Source organism: Thalia democratica, chromosome 8 (assembly GCF_965202585.1).
Source record: "Thalia democratica chromosome 8, ktThaDemo2.hap1.1, whole genome shotgun sequence".
NCBI lineage: Eukaryota > Metazoa > Chordata > Thaliacea > Salpida > Salpidae > Thalia > Thalia democratica.
In genome coordinates this window covers 6471134-6486700 of record NC_139172.1, presented here as the reverse complement: position 1 = coordinate 6486700, position 15567 = coordinate 6471134, and positions in this window count along the sequence as shown.

Below are 15567 nucleotides of genomic sequence, written 5' to 3'. Positions count from 1 at the left end.
TGACTGAAACTGTCCGGATAAGTGAATAAGCATTATTTTATTTTGATTGTGGTTGTAGCATTATCTAAGTTAAATTCTTCAAGCACAACTTACAGTAAGTTTTATCTTAGATAACAGAAACTAACTGTGTGTAAGTTACTCTATTTAAAAAAGGGGTTCATGAAGCTTCAATTACAAACTTATACTAGATATTTTTGAATTTAAGATGAAAAGCAAAAAAAAAGTTCTTAAATGTGTTTAAGGGTAGTTTTGAAACTTACACTAAATATTACGAGAAAATATCTTGCGCAAATTACATTGTTTCATAAAAGGTGACTTTATGAAAAAAGTTTAAATGCTTGTGAAGCTTGAAAAGTTTGTGAATTAAAAAAAATCCGCATTTTTTTGAAAGTTATTTAAAATTGTAATATTTTTTATAAAAATTGTTTTTGCAGTAAAAAGTAATTTCATAAAATTAATGAACTATTGACAAAATGTCAGGGTTTATCGATACAAACTCTTAAAAACTTAAGAGGCTCTATAAGAATCAAATTTTTAGGCCAAATAATAAAAAAATTACGAGTCTTAAATTAGATGTTACAGTTTTTTAATGAAAAATAGGTTTATTATAAGTTTAAAAGTTACTTTCTAAAATTTCTTGCTGTAATTTTTTTTAATTAAAAGTAGGTCTATTTTAAGTTAAATAAGTTGGTTTAGTTAATGTTAATCTAAAAGTTCGACAATGAGTAAGCTAGCTTAAAATCTTGAATATGTCTGTAGCTCTTACCTGACAATTTGAATTCGACAATTCAAATTTTAACAACTATTTTCCGGTGCATAACTTAATCAAAAAATAAAACAAAGCACATTAATTATTGTTTGATACTTTCGGCTAAGGTTTTTGAAGAACAATATCTAAGTAATTTAAACTGTAATAAAATTATTTTGTATTTACAACGTTAAAATTTTATAATTTGTCGTAATAGTCCAGTATAGAGTAAAAAATTAAAAAACAATTAAATTCTGAATCTAAAAGCATTTTTGTTGATTAAAAAGCCGTAAACTATTTATAAATAGAAACCTTAAAAAAGTTGACAATTAGAGTCACTTTGAACACGTTAGTGATAAAATATAACAAGAAAAACAAATGTTAGCATTAACGTCAAAACTTTATTGGTTGAGAGGTACTAAGGTTATAACGTTGTTAAAACTTGAATAATTAAAAGGTACAGCGCTACATAATAATATCTAACTCTTTTTTCAAAATGAAATTTTACATTAAGACTGGTACAAACTTTAACAATGTTTTCAAAGTACGTATTCGAAAAGAAGAGATTGCTGTGTTTGATTAAGATGTGACTTGGAAGACTGCAGTTTTTAGTTTGTATTTCTTATCATATTACTAACAGTTTTTCATAATTCCTGTTCTAGCTCAAAGTGGGTCAGTAACTTTTAAATTGATTAGAATAACATAAAAGACTATTTAAGCCGGAGCCGCACTTCTTTTTTTAATTCTTGACTGTCTACAGTTAGTTCTTTTACTTATAGAGTGGCAACCCTTCACTTTTTAAAATTGACGGTTGACGTGTTGGTTTCTCAAAAAACGTGTTGGTTTCTTAGGTATCAGTTTTACCAAAATTTAATTTTTAAGTATGTTAAGAATTTTGTGCGAATATCACTTAATTTGTGTATACAAATACTTTCATAAATTTTTCTATAAATAATTATTCTATTATAGCAGCTCGATATATGTATTTTATCAAGTTAACACTAAAATAAAAACTAAACTTTGTCAAAAATAATTTCCTTATTTAATTTAAAAAAAAATTAAAAATTTAGTGAGTTTTATTATGAAAAAAACCTATACTAACTAATGGTTAAAATTTAAACACTTGTCACTATATTTCTACTATTAACCATTAGTTAGTATAGGTTGTTTTCATAATAAAACTCACTAAACTTTTAATCTTTTTTATAAAATAAATTAAAAAATAAATTAAATTAAAAAGTTAAACGTTTAAGAGCTTTACAGACTCAAAAAAACTCCCAACAAAAGATGAATGCTTAAGTCAAACAACTTTTTGTATATTGTAATGTGGTAGCTTATATAGGATTTTATTTAAACTTTAAATATACGCTAATATACGTAAAATTTTAGTGGGAGCTAAAGACTATCATGACAAATTAAAACAAAATCTACAACAAACAAAAATACTTCTGGTAACATTGGTCAAATAGCTAATGCCTTAAACTTTTTTATGCATTACAGAGATCATTTCTTATTCGTCTCTAGCTTGTACACAAGAAACTCCTTTTTTATAGCTGCTATATGCCTTTGTTTCCTTCTCAGTATTTCACTATCTCATCTCACTAGATCTTCCTATACTTTGCAACTATTTAAATTTTTTAACCAAGCTCCTTATGTAAATAGATTATTTTTTACTGCAACCAAAGTCGTTATTTTTTGTTCCTCACAAGAGTTCGTACTGCTTTACTTTTTTAATCGACTTTTAAATGTCTATAAAATGCTTTAAGAAAACGTCTTTTCATAAATTTGAAAATTATATTTAAAAAACAACCAAAAGCTTAAAATTTTGACTCTAATTTGTAGTACTTAGTCTTCAAAGAGTTAGGTATAAAAATTTTAAGGTATAAATTTAAAACATTACTATTTTTTGAGTACACTAACAAAAATGAGTTTTTGTTTGCTTGACTCATAAGTGTCCTCAAAACCAAGTTATCCGTACTTGTTGTGTATAAATTACTAACACTGAGATTTAAAAAGTTTTCAAAAAACAAAGTATACAAATACAAACAGTGTTTAGTGTTATTAAACAATTTTAGATTTTTTCTTTCTTCTTTTCTCAAATAAAACTTTGATTTTGTTGTTGCACTTGCGAAAATTTTACTCTTACTCTAGTTTACAATCATATAAAACCATATTTCGTTATTATTTTTTTGATCTAATTAAGTACTTTTGTTGTTTATTATTGTTCTCGATTTAATCGAGTGCAATATATTTGTAAAAAAAAAGTTTCACCAATAAAAATATTTTACATCTACAAACAAGTTGTTTAGGTCACTATCACTGTAACTAAACTCTATATTTTGGTTTCAAATACATTTTTTTACTTATTTAAGTTTTAATTTTTTTAGTGTTAATTAAAATATTTAATTTTTTAGAAAACTTTAAAAAAAAACTTAAATTGCACTAAAACCACTAAAGTTTCTATATATTGCTGAACCATCAATGTTCATTAAACAGTTAGAAATAGTCATCTTAGAAATAGCACAGTTTATTCTGATAAACCTCATTTATTATCAACATATATGTTATCAAGCAGAGTATCTTTTTTATCAAAACTTACTTATAATATTTTTTTTTCACAAAACAAGTGTCAGTTTTAAATGATTAGGTAAATTTTGAAGTTATAAAGGTCGACTATTTTTAATTCGTAAATAGATTTTTACATTCAGAGCTTTAAATACTATTGTTTGTTTTTTTCAAATATAAAGTTTAGCAAATTACACAGTTTTTTATTATCTACTTATCAAACTTAATTTGTTAAGTTTGAAAAATTAATATTTTGTATACAGCTTAGTAAAACTGAGAACAAAATTTTTTAAGCTAGAAAATAAATGCATATATCAATTTTTTTTTAACAAAAAAAAAAGCTATAAAAAGAGAAACAAAAATGTTCTGAGCCTCAAATTATACATGACCTAGATATATATTTATGTTTACTTTGTTACTATTAAAAAGCAAACGACAGATGTAGAAACTAAAACGCACTTCATTTGGAAACTAAGCTGCTGAAACTTTACTTTAAAAGCAACATGTGGTTCTTTTACACTGTAGTTTCAGTAGTATATAAACCAGTTCAATCTAATACTTTACATTTCAACCTAAAAAGTATTATTTTATGTTAAACTATTCGTCATTTCTAAAACTTGGGTATTAAATTTATAATTTTTAGATATTATAACAAATTGTTTTATTAAAGCTTACGTATAAAAAAAAACTTCATTCAAGCTAAGTTTGAAGAATTTTACAACTAATCTATTATCAACTTCATACAATAAAACATTAAACTAATTTAAACACAATAAGATTAAACTAAAAATGTAGCATAGATTTGATACAAAAAATGAAAACTTGGATCCATCTTTTAATTTTTACTGCACTTTTTGCTAAGTTTTCTTCATGTTTGGATGTTTGTACGGATTCTTGCGTTCAAGGTATTTTTTATGTTTGTAAAATAAAATTATAGGTTTATTATTATTTGTTCAAGTTTTAAAACTTAAATAGTTTCTGTTTCTTGAAGCTGCAATACTTTAAGTGTATTGTTAAGCAGCATTTCTTAAAGCTTGCACAGAAACAAACTTACTTTTTACAGCTATATCGATAAGTAATGAAAATAATCTTAAGGAAGTAATACTTCATATTTTTATAGTTTTAACAATTGATTTTTAAAGTTTATAGAAATTTTTAGAATTATGTTCAATATGCAGGTTTTAAAAAATTTACTTACTGTATAAAATTGTGCTCCTTAGTTAGAAAGAGTGCTTAAAATATTATTTTTTCTGATTTATTGTGTAAGCTATGGATAACTTTGAAAACTATTAATGTGATGAACCGAAAAAATATCCCTTTTTAAAACCACTTACTTTATGCTAAAATTTAAAAAAAATGTGAGAGTAATATTTTATTAAAATTTACTACCGTAAATCTTAAAAGTGTTTTTTATTATATTTAATAGAGATACAAGTTTTTTTGAAGTATATATCAACGTATCATTTTAAACATAGCAAATATACATTTCTACTTTTAAAAAATATTTCAACCAGTTTTTGTAAAAGATAAAAACTATTTATATATTAAGGTTAGTTAGTTTTTAAACATGATACTACTTATTACAGACACCTGTATCGGTAAAATGTTTATTCTAACACCAGCTAAGGCTTCTTTTTACAAAGCACGTGGAATGTGCTTGGCTTTAGGAGGAGATATTGTGCAAGAAGTTGAAATTAGTTAAACCGGTATCAAGTACCACAGGTTTTAAATATATGTAACCTTTAATAGTAAGAATTAAGCAAAAAGTTTGAAAACTAAAAAAGTTATAAAAGTTAACGAAGAAGAAATTTTTATCTAACAAAAGGTAGTTTGAAATAGAATATGGCATATTAAAACTATTATTTTTGTTGTTCATGAACTAATGTAATATCATCAAACAAATATAAGATTATTTTAATATGTTTGATAAATAACTGTTTATGAAAATTTATTAAAAGCTAAATTTAACCTTATAAACTTTGAGTAAATAATGCTATCTACACAATAGTCTAAGCTTAATTCTAGCATTTACTTGACTAAATAAGTAAAAAATGTTTTTGAAATATTAAGCTTGATTGTTTAGCTTGAAATTTATAAATTTTGGTTTTATAAAAATCATCTTTTGTAACTAAAAATTTATAGCTAGTAGCAAAACTTTGTTTATAAATCCATTTTAATTGTATAGTTTAGTGTTTTTAGTGCATGAATTTGTGCACAATAAACCGTATGGAAAATTATAGTTAGCAAATAAATAGTTTCAAATTAGGCCAATACTAGATTAAATTTGTTTTTAAAAGGTACGTTTGCTAGTTTTAAAATAAGATATCCTTTTTTAATTATGGTCGGATAGATTTATTCTGCTAAGAATTTTTTTCAATAGGCTTCTATCCAAGGCTTAAAGTGTTTTTGATAAAACTTTTCTGTGTTTCATATTGTTGTAAAAATTTCAACTTTTTCAAAATTTCAGCTATAAAACTTATTAATATAGATATTAAGTACAAAAATATTTACAAAAACTATTTTATATTTAATTTCTTTTTTTTTTCATAAGTGATCAATTTATAAATGTAGCAATTAAAAATAAAAATGACGATTAACAAACTTTACTTTTATTAAAAATACAACAAAACTGTTGGTGTTTAAACCTTATTAGTTTCCTTTGCTATTGTGCAGGAGTTTTAATATTAATATAACATTTAGTATAATTTCTATTTCGTTTATATCTTGTAAGCTAAGCTACAACATTTAAGCTACCAAAACACAACTTCAACAAAGTTAAAAGCTTTTTTTTACAAGTTCTCGATATTTGTATAGCGTTTTGAATATTTTAAAAACAAACTCTGAAATTCAAGTATTGCACACTGTATATTGCAAATTGCGTTATCTGCTAAAAATAAGCAAAAAGTTTTCATCAGCATTTTAAAAGTTCTAAAACTGTATAACTAGTTCAACACACAGAAGTCAATAATTTTCTTTGATTTAAAGAATTCTACTGCCAAAATTAACTTCCATAAAAGCGGTTTCACTAACTATTACATAAATAAAAAGTTTAATAAAAAAATAACTTCAAATTTTGATGGTCAAATGCAAAAAATTGTCGACTCTGCGTGGAACAACGGACTAGGAGCAATTTGGATCGGGCTTACTGATCTTTATCAAGATGGAACATATATGTATTGGTCGTCGGGAAAAGTGTTCGATTATGACTTAACAAAAACTGCTTGGGGAAACCTTATAGTAGACGGAGACAACGGCAACTGTGCTGTCATTTTTGACGACGGTTTTTATGACGATAGAGACTGCGAAGAGGCAAATTATGGTCTCTGCGTAATTGAGCAAAATATATGTTAAATTTATTGATACTCGTTGACTTCGTAGAAGAATAAACATGTGTTTTAGATAGCTTTTATTCTGTATAAAATAAATTCATAAAAATATTTTAAGAATTTTTTTTTAAATTAAGATTAAGTTTTTTTTATTAAATTTGTTTTGGTTAAAAACAATTAAAAAGAAACAAAACGAGAAGAAAAAAAGTATTATAGTGGTAAATTGTTTCAAAATTATAAGTTCTTAGTTTGAATGTAATTTCTTAATCGTAAGTATTGCTTTACAGTAAAGAGTAAAACTCTGTAAAACAATCTTAAAAATTTAGCGTGTAAAAGTTTGGTTACCATTCAAAATGAAAATTACAAAATTGTTTGAACTAAACTCTGTTAAAACGAGTAATATTATCCATTTTTCGCTTTTATCAAAAATATTATTGCTGCGGAGTCGCCGAATTTAAAAGTAATTACTTTTACTTCGTTTTATGTTTTAACTATGTATAAGTTTTTCAGTAACTTTTATTGAAGCCTATCATGTTATTACCAAAAAATTTTGATTGTATAGTACAATTTTTTAAAGCTTAAAATTAGTTTGAACGTTGTTGACGTATTCTATGTAAAAGTAAAACTTGTTATGAACTTTACCATATACATCAAAAGAAAATATTTTATTTTATAAATAAAACGTAATAAAGCAATATTAGGTAAGTTTTGATTTTTTTTTAATTTAAATATTTTTATCATATCAAGACATAAAACTATGACCCGGTGTGCGACTCGATAAGTAAAGGTTTTTTCGTACACCAGGTCCTAGGACCAACTAGTGCTTTTTTGAGTGCTTTTTTTCTGTTATTTAATAAGCTTATCCGTTGTATAATGTTTAAAGTTTTTATGATGTAAAGCTTCAAAAACATACTGTTGTGATTTTGTTTATAAACTATAACATACCAAAAAAAAATATTTCAGTTTATATTTAATTCCCAACGCAATAGAAAATATATGTTAAGAAAAAATTGTCTTTTCAACATTCTGAGAGAAAATTTTAAAAAATATCACGTTTATAATTTCACTGTAACAATTTTTTCTTCCTTATTAAAAGTTTTACTGCAGGCTATGTTTATTTAAAATGTTTTTTTTTTTTTGTACTATAAATAGGCATATTATTTTTATTAATTTTAATTTAAGCTTGTATATTAATGAAAGAAAGAACAAAAAATAAGCTCTTTCCGCAATATCATCAAACAAAAATTTCCTTTGAGTTGTATATTTATAATCAATCCATTGTCGCTTCGACTTTTTTTAATGAAAGATTAAACACTAACTGGTGTGGTTGAAAATTAATTAAAAATCAGATCTAACAGTTTAACAAAGCCACAGTGATGAAGGCTTAAGACATAAAATACTTATTTTACTTTACTTTTATAAATTTTAAAAAGGCGTGTTTTTTTAACAGCTCAGACCATGTCAATTTATAAAATGCTAATCATATTATTATCTACAGACAAAACAAAATAAAATCACCTAAGCTAAATAGCCAACTGCTTGTACTGTACCGTTAATTTTAATACATTTTTTGATCTTTTTTTATTAAGTAGCTGTGATTGTTCATTTAGTCGATAAAATTTCAGCTATTAATCTTTATACAAGAATTCTGTTGTTTTTAATCTTTTAGGTATTTTGAAGGCAAGTATGAAAAAATAAATAGTCCAACTTTTAATTTCACCAAACTTGTGCAACCTAGTAGAAATAACTTTACTTTACATGCATAAACATTGGATGGGTATTAAGAACATAGAAAAATGTGACGTAATTTAGTTCAGATTAGAATTAAAATAGTACACCAACATTTTAAATTCTTTTTTGCCATAGTTTTAGTGAAGTCTGAACGAAAATAAGGGAAATATTTTAGCTAGAAATAAAAGTAAATACTTTAAGAAAAAGTATTTAGAGAATAGTGAATTTTGCGTAGATTATTCATAAAAATTAAACTTTTTTTTTTCGTGCGTTGAAATATTTTCCTTTATTGAAATAAAAAAAGATTAACCTTTCTAGTTATAAATTGGAAAATTAGTTAGTACTTAAAACAACTTTATACAAGTTGTTAGTCTTCCTAATAAAATTAATTCTAGGATTTATAGTGTTTAGAATATTTAAAATAATACAAATTTATTTATTATTATGTTAATATTTAAAATAAATAAAGTTTTGCTTTAACAATCAAATACTATATATACCGTCGTTTAAATAGGTCAACACTTCAACTTGAAAGTATATAATATTTATTTTTTATTCTTCAAGTTTAATATTTAAATATGTTTTAGAGTTTATTGACCGATAGAAAGGAAACATTTTGAATGAAACATTGCAAAAGTATTTTAAGATGGGTGAATAAATGGATCACTTTTTAATACTTTTTTTTAAATCGCAATAATTTTAATTTAATGTTTGTATAAAAGTAGCCATTTAAAAAGTTTTAAGATACTTTATTTGTTTAAGCGTAATTTTAATAGTGAAAACTTTAATAAACAGGATTTTGGTTTAGTTTTTTTTAGTTTATTTACTTCTTTAAAACGTATTAAAATTATTTATTTTGAAAACACTTTAAAGTAGTAAAATAAGGTAAATTTATAAAAAAATTAGAAATTTTTTTAAATAAGTAGGAAACTTTGAAAGAAGGAAACCTTGAACAAATATTAAAATCCGAAATCATTTTCTAAACCAGTGATGTTTACGGTGTGCATCAATCCACTGCACGCTAGTGTGCAGGAGAACTTTTTGGTGCGCGAAAATTTGCTTTTATACTTACACCAAGTATTGTGGAGATTATGATGAACAGCAAAAAAAAGTTTTGGGTACATTTTAGGGGAGTTTTAAAATTTACAATAGATGTTACGGGAAAATAGTTATTATAATTTTGGGGAGTTTTGAATTTTGGGTGCACGGAACTTTTTTTATTATTTTTTAGTGTGCACAGATTTCAATTTGCGTGAAAGCACTGAATCACGAATTCAAAACAAAGAAGATATTTTCTACATACTTATAGTTACATCACTTAATCAATTATTTTATCCAAAACAAGTATTAGCTTTTGTTTATTAAATAGTTTGTATTACTAAAACTTTATGCAATTACATCTTAAGTAAATTATTCATACAAACTTTATCTAACAGGAAAAACATAACTATATGCTTATTTGTTTTCAATTTTTTTACTATATTAAGCATTTCAAAGTGTAAAGTATAAAATAATAACTAAGGGATCAAAAACTTCGGCCACGAAGTATTTTTCAGCTAAAAACATAATTTTTCAAAACAACATAAATAATGTTTTTATGATAAAAAACTACAATTAAGCTCTTTGTTTATAAGTAAGTAAATGCTAGTGGTTTAATTTTTCTTATTTTATCTAACTGTTGATTTAAAACTGTATTTTTTACTTACTACTACATTTATTTCAAGTAACTGCGGCCCGAAAATAACTTTTTCCTATAAACCGAGGCCCGCGAGCAATTTTTTTACAAAAACAAATTGCAAAATACTGCCGACCGCTGCTAATTTTTAATTTTCCACAATTAACAAAATTATTAGTAAAAAAAACTCTTAAAAAATATGCTTCTATAATTAGACTGAAAATAGGATTTTTTGAATATTAAGTATGCAGCTAAAATACTTTGAAATATTACTTTAAATTGATTTGTTACAACTAAAAATTAAACTCAATTTATAAGAGAAGTTTACTAAAAACTTGAGTTTGTTGAAGTTCACAAACATTTGTTCATAAATAACATTAATTTTTACTATTAACTGATAAGTGTTTTGAAATCGGCTTTTTTTAGTTTATAGCGTATCTTTTAAAACTCTTACTGAAGTATACATCGGTTGAAAAATTTTACCATACCGATGGTTTTTGACTTTTTTCAACAAACAGTTTTTATATTTATAGATTGTTTCTTTTATTATTCTCGACTATTTTTTACTTTTTAAAATTTTTCTTTATTTGATAGAAAAACATTTAAAGTACATTAAATTCGGAAAAAATATTATGAGCAACAGGTGTTTATTTGACTTTTTTTGAAAGGAATAGAAAATGTATTTTTTCATCTAAAAACACAAGCAATGAAAACTTTATTTTTAAATCTAAAAATAATAATAAAAAAAGAGCTTTTGTCAACAAAGTACTACATTAAAAAGTCAATTTTTACGAAAAAGTGTTACAAATAAAAAAAATTCAAAATTGAATAGTTAAACCTCAATATTTTCTTTAATATTAATACAATAAAAGTTGTTTTTTGTGAAACCAGTAAGAGAACAAACAGAAAAAAGTTGTTTGTAAGCTAAAATACCGGTCAAGTCGCTCCTTTAGGCAATGCTTGTTAATGTTGATGTTTATTAAACTGATTAAATGTTAAAATGTATCGTTTTGTATTACTTTTATTCTTAGTCAATGTAAAGTGTTTTTTGATAGACTTGTGTCAAAATCTTGATGAGCTGAGCTTTAAAACTGGATTGCAAATAAGAAAAGTAGAAGAAAGTTTATTTACGTCAACCTCAAGTAATTAAAACGTGTTACTTTTTGACAAGCTAAACAGTTAATGCTTAGATTAAATCAGTCTTTAAACTTTATAGTTTTTTATTTAGTTTGCATGTAAAAGATAGTTTACAAATCAGTTTTTCATGCTAATCTATTATTTTTAATAGATTTTTCACTGCAAAAAGTAAATTTGTTTTTATTTTTTCGGATGGAAGTGCTTTTTTATAATTTGGTTTTACTTAAAAGGTTATTTAAAAATTTAAATTTAAAAAAAAAATATTTTAAATATGCTTTTTCTCAAACCAGTATTTATTAGTTTTTAACAATTACGCTTTTCCGTAAAAGAATTTAAGGCGAATTAATTTAAGTTTAGGTACGATTTAAAGAAATAAATAGAAAAAATATGTTTTTGTTGTAGAAATTTAACTAGCTTAGAAATAAGCAAATTTTTAGTTAGTTAAGTTTTACGCATTTTCTGTTTATTTTAATACTTCAAATAAAATATGGAAAATTTGTTCTAGAACAAGTTTTATGTGTAATAACACTTATTTTTATTAGTTACAAAACTCATTTGCAATGTCGACTTTATTTTAGACATTATATTTATTGACGTATACTTTATTATTAAAGTTGTCATAAAACAGGAAAAAAATAACTGATATCAATGTGTAAAATCTTGTATTAGAAAGCTATAAATTATAAGAAAAATAGAGGTTTTAAATTTAGTTTTATTTAAACAAAACTTAACACAATAAGAAAAAAAAATGCAACAGTAACAATTTTTTACAACAAGAAGTATTAAGGTTTTTACGAAATGTTTTTTTATTTAAATTGTTTAATTTTTAGCTCAAATCAAGCAAAAGCTACAGTCAAGCGCCGAAGAAGCTGTAATTTGTAATTTAAAAAACCGAGTTATATACGCCAGTAAAATTATAAGTGCACTTCTTAACAATCACGCCAACTGCAATTCAAAAGCTGATGTTACGTGAGTTTTAAATCTTATTAACAAAAAACTTGTACATATTGACCAGATGTTATATATATACAAGTATAAAACGATTTAAACAAGGCAAAAGCAGTTTTTTCATCTTTTTTTGTTTAAATAACATTTATACAAGCTCTTTAAAGTAGTGTGTATAAAAAAAACATACTTGGTTATTGTTGAAAAGATAGTTCCTGGTGTTTTAATTAATTCTTTTTAAGTTCCTAATAAAATATTATTGTAGTTTTTAAAAACTTTCAAAAATAGTTTATTTTATCACATAAACTAGTTATTTTCTTAACTGATTAAAAATATGAAATAAAGTAAGGTACATACATTTATTTAAAGCTAATACTGTTAAAATAAAATTTCAAAGGCTAACAGATTATATATACACTTTTTTGAAAACTCAAGTTTACTATTTAATACACTTTTACTAATTTTAGGTTTTCAACATACTTTGAAACTTCAAAAATAATGAAAAAGTATCGTGTCATTTGTAAAAACATGGGTAAGTTTTATTATTTTTTAAGTAAATCTCTATAATTAGGGAAATTTTTAATGTTCAGAAAACTTAAAACGTTTTAGAACTAAATTAGGGAAATGTACTTAGAAGTTGCTCATATTTCCGAGATTTAAAGTAGTTACTGTTGATGAAAGTTCGTTTTATAATTGAACTGACGATCTTACTGAATTTCTGTTTGAATTAAAAAATATAATGTAATTTGTATCAATTTTTTGTGATTATACTATAAAGCATCAATCTTTTTATTAACATTAAGCAGAAAATTTATTGATTAGTGTTTTTATTTATAAATTTTTACTTTATAATTTTTTTTAAAGTAAGTATCAATCTGGGATGATATACTTATTAGATTGAGAAAGGGTAAAAATCAAAGCTAAATTAGTTTAGATAAAAAAAACGTAAGTAACTTAAAATGAAATATGATTGTTTTAAGCAGTTATAAAGATTTATTTGCTTTCTACACTATTTTTTCATATATTTTTAAATCTTAATTTTTTTATAAATTAGACTGTAAAAGTCTAAAATAAAGTCTAAAGTACCTTTAGCTTTCTTTTAGTATTTAAAAATCAGAAAGTATGTCATAACATTTCTTCGTGTTTTTATGTAGGTAGGTAAAACGTCACAGGGCTAATGCTTTTTCATTCACCTTTACTATTACGATTGTAAACGTTTTTTATGTCCAGACCTTTTAAGGTATCCGTGGTGTGCGACTCGATAACTGAATGGCTCTTCGAGCACCTAGTCGTCGGACCAAATATTTTGAGCGCTTTTTTTTTGTTTAATAAACTTTAACATGCTCACTTCTACGACTGTAAACATCTTTTTTATGTGATATAAAATGGCAATCAAAATATTAACATATTCTTATGCCTTAAAAGTATCCCTGTACCTGTAAGCGTAATGATCTAACATAAAACATTTTAAACTTTTAAATCGGTAAGTAGGTACAATGTTTTTTTGAAACCAATAGTTTTTAATATAAAAAATTAAAATGTTTTTTTTACTACTTTGACGAATTATGTACCTTAAACATGTCTTATTTAATGTCAAACAAAAGTACTTTAAATCCCTTTAAATTTATTGATAAATTATAAATTTAAGCTCAGTAGTATTTTAGGAGTAAAGTAAATTGGTTTAAACAAATGTAATTAGTCAAAAACTCTGATTTTATTAAAGTTAATAACTCTAGTAGTTAAGAAACAAGTGGTTGTATGTTTATTTTAAAACATACTTTGTATCCAACTGAAAATATTAAAAAAAAATTATTAATTAAAAATTTAATAAGTATTACTATTTTTTATGTTATGTTTAAAGTTTCTACAAACGAAATAATTTCTACTTAATTCATAGTAGCTTGCAAGGACAGTTTTTCAAAATGCTCTCTTTGGAAAGTTGATTACTGCAAAGGAAAGTACGAAAAATGGATGAGGAAAAATTGTCCTCTTTCTTGCAAGTTTTGCTCAAATGATTTTATAAGTTAGTTTTCAAGTTAATCTATAAGTCAAACTACTGCACTTTATTAAATCAATCTCTCAATTACAGTTTAAAACTTTTTTCACTTCGTTTAAACTATATGTATTTTAAATTTCATTTATACTTCAAAAAACTGTATAACTTCCATAGGCTATAATGTTTTGGTTGTTTTTTTTAATTTACTTTTTTAAACGTTTTTAATTACACTGTCTGTGATTAAAAAGATCTTAAAATATGATTTAAATAATAATTCCACTTTATAATAAAAATTTAAACCACTTTTAGTTTCACTGAAACTTAATGAAAAATTTAATGTAATTGACATTAATAAAAAAATTTCAATGGATTGCTTTTGAAAACTTAATAAAAAAGATTTAAAACAAAAAAACAGAAAAATGTCACGACAACGACAGATACAAAAAAAGTTGTGTTTTGTGGAAAAAACAAAACTTGTGTGAGGATGGAAATTGGAGCGGTTTCATTAAAAAGAGATGCCCACACTCCTGTAATTATTGTTAATCTACATTTTTATAAAAATACAAAACTAAATTGGTCTATTTTGTTACTTTAAATGTTAATAATAGATCTAAGCTGTTTTCAAAAGGTTAAACTATTTAGTTTTGTGAAAAAAAAATATCTAAAACATAATTAATAAATCATTTTAAAGTATTCACAGCTCTAGATGCCACAAACTATAAAAACATATTTTATTTAATTATATGAAACGTTTGAAATGCATATAAATAGAATTACGATGATCGATTGTTAGTTTTAGTAAATAAAATTATATAAACTTTACTGTGGTAACATAAAAGAATGTACTAAAACATAACCTTTGTTAATACTCAATTTGTTTAGTTTTTAAAATTTAAAATATCTAGACTTAAAACAACATGTTCTATAAAAGTCAGTACAACTTTTAAGTTATAAAATACTTTTCTTTTTCTTTAATAATTATACAGTTTACTATCCTTTTTAATTTGGTATTAATTTAAAAATAAATTTAGTTTTATACATATACTCTGTATTAATATTTTCAGTTTTACTTATTTATTTTAGTTTTTGGCTTGATACTGCTTAACTACTTATTGTACCAAAATGGTTTTATTTAACTTTTAGTAAATGTATTTAAAACTTTTTTCACTTAATCCATATCCAAAGTATTTAAACTGAAAAGTGTTTGTTCAACCTCATTAACAACTTTTTAAAGAAATTTTAATGAGTTTTTTATGTTATACTTTAAGCCCTTTTTTATTGTACTCATAAATAAAAATTATGAGAAATGTTTGCTTTGAAATAACGAAGTATGAATTAAATACTATAAGTTCAACTTTTATATTTTTAAATACACTTTTTAGTCAAACTTATTTTAAATGGTTTGTAAACTTGAATAAATCTTATTATATCAAATGGATAAGTT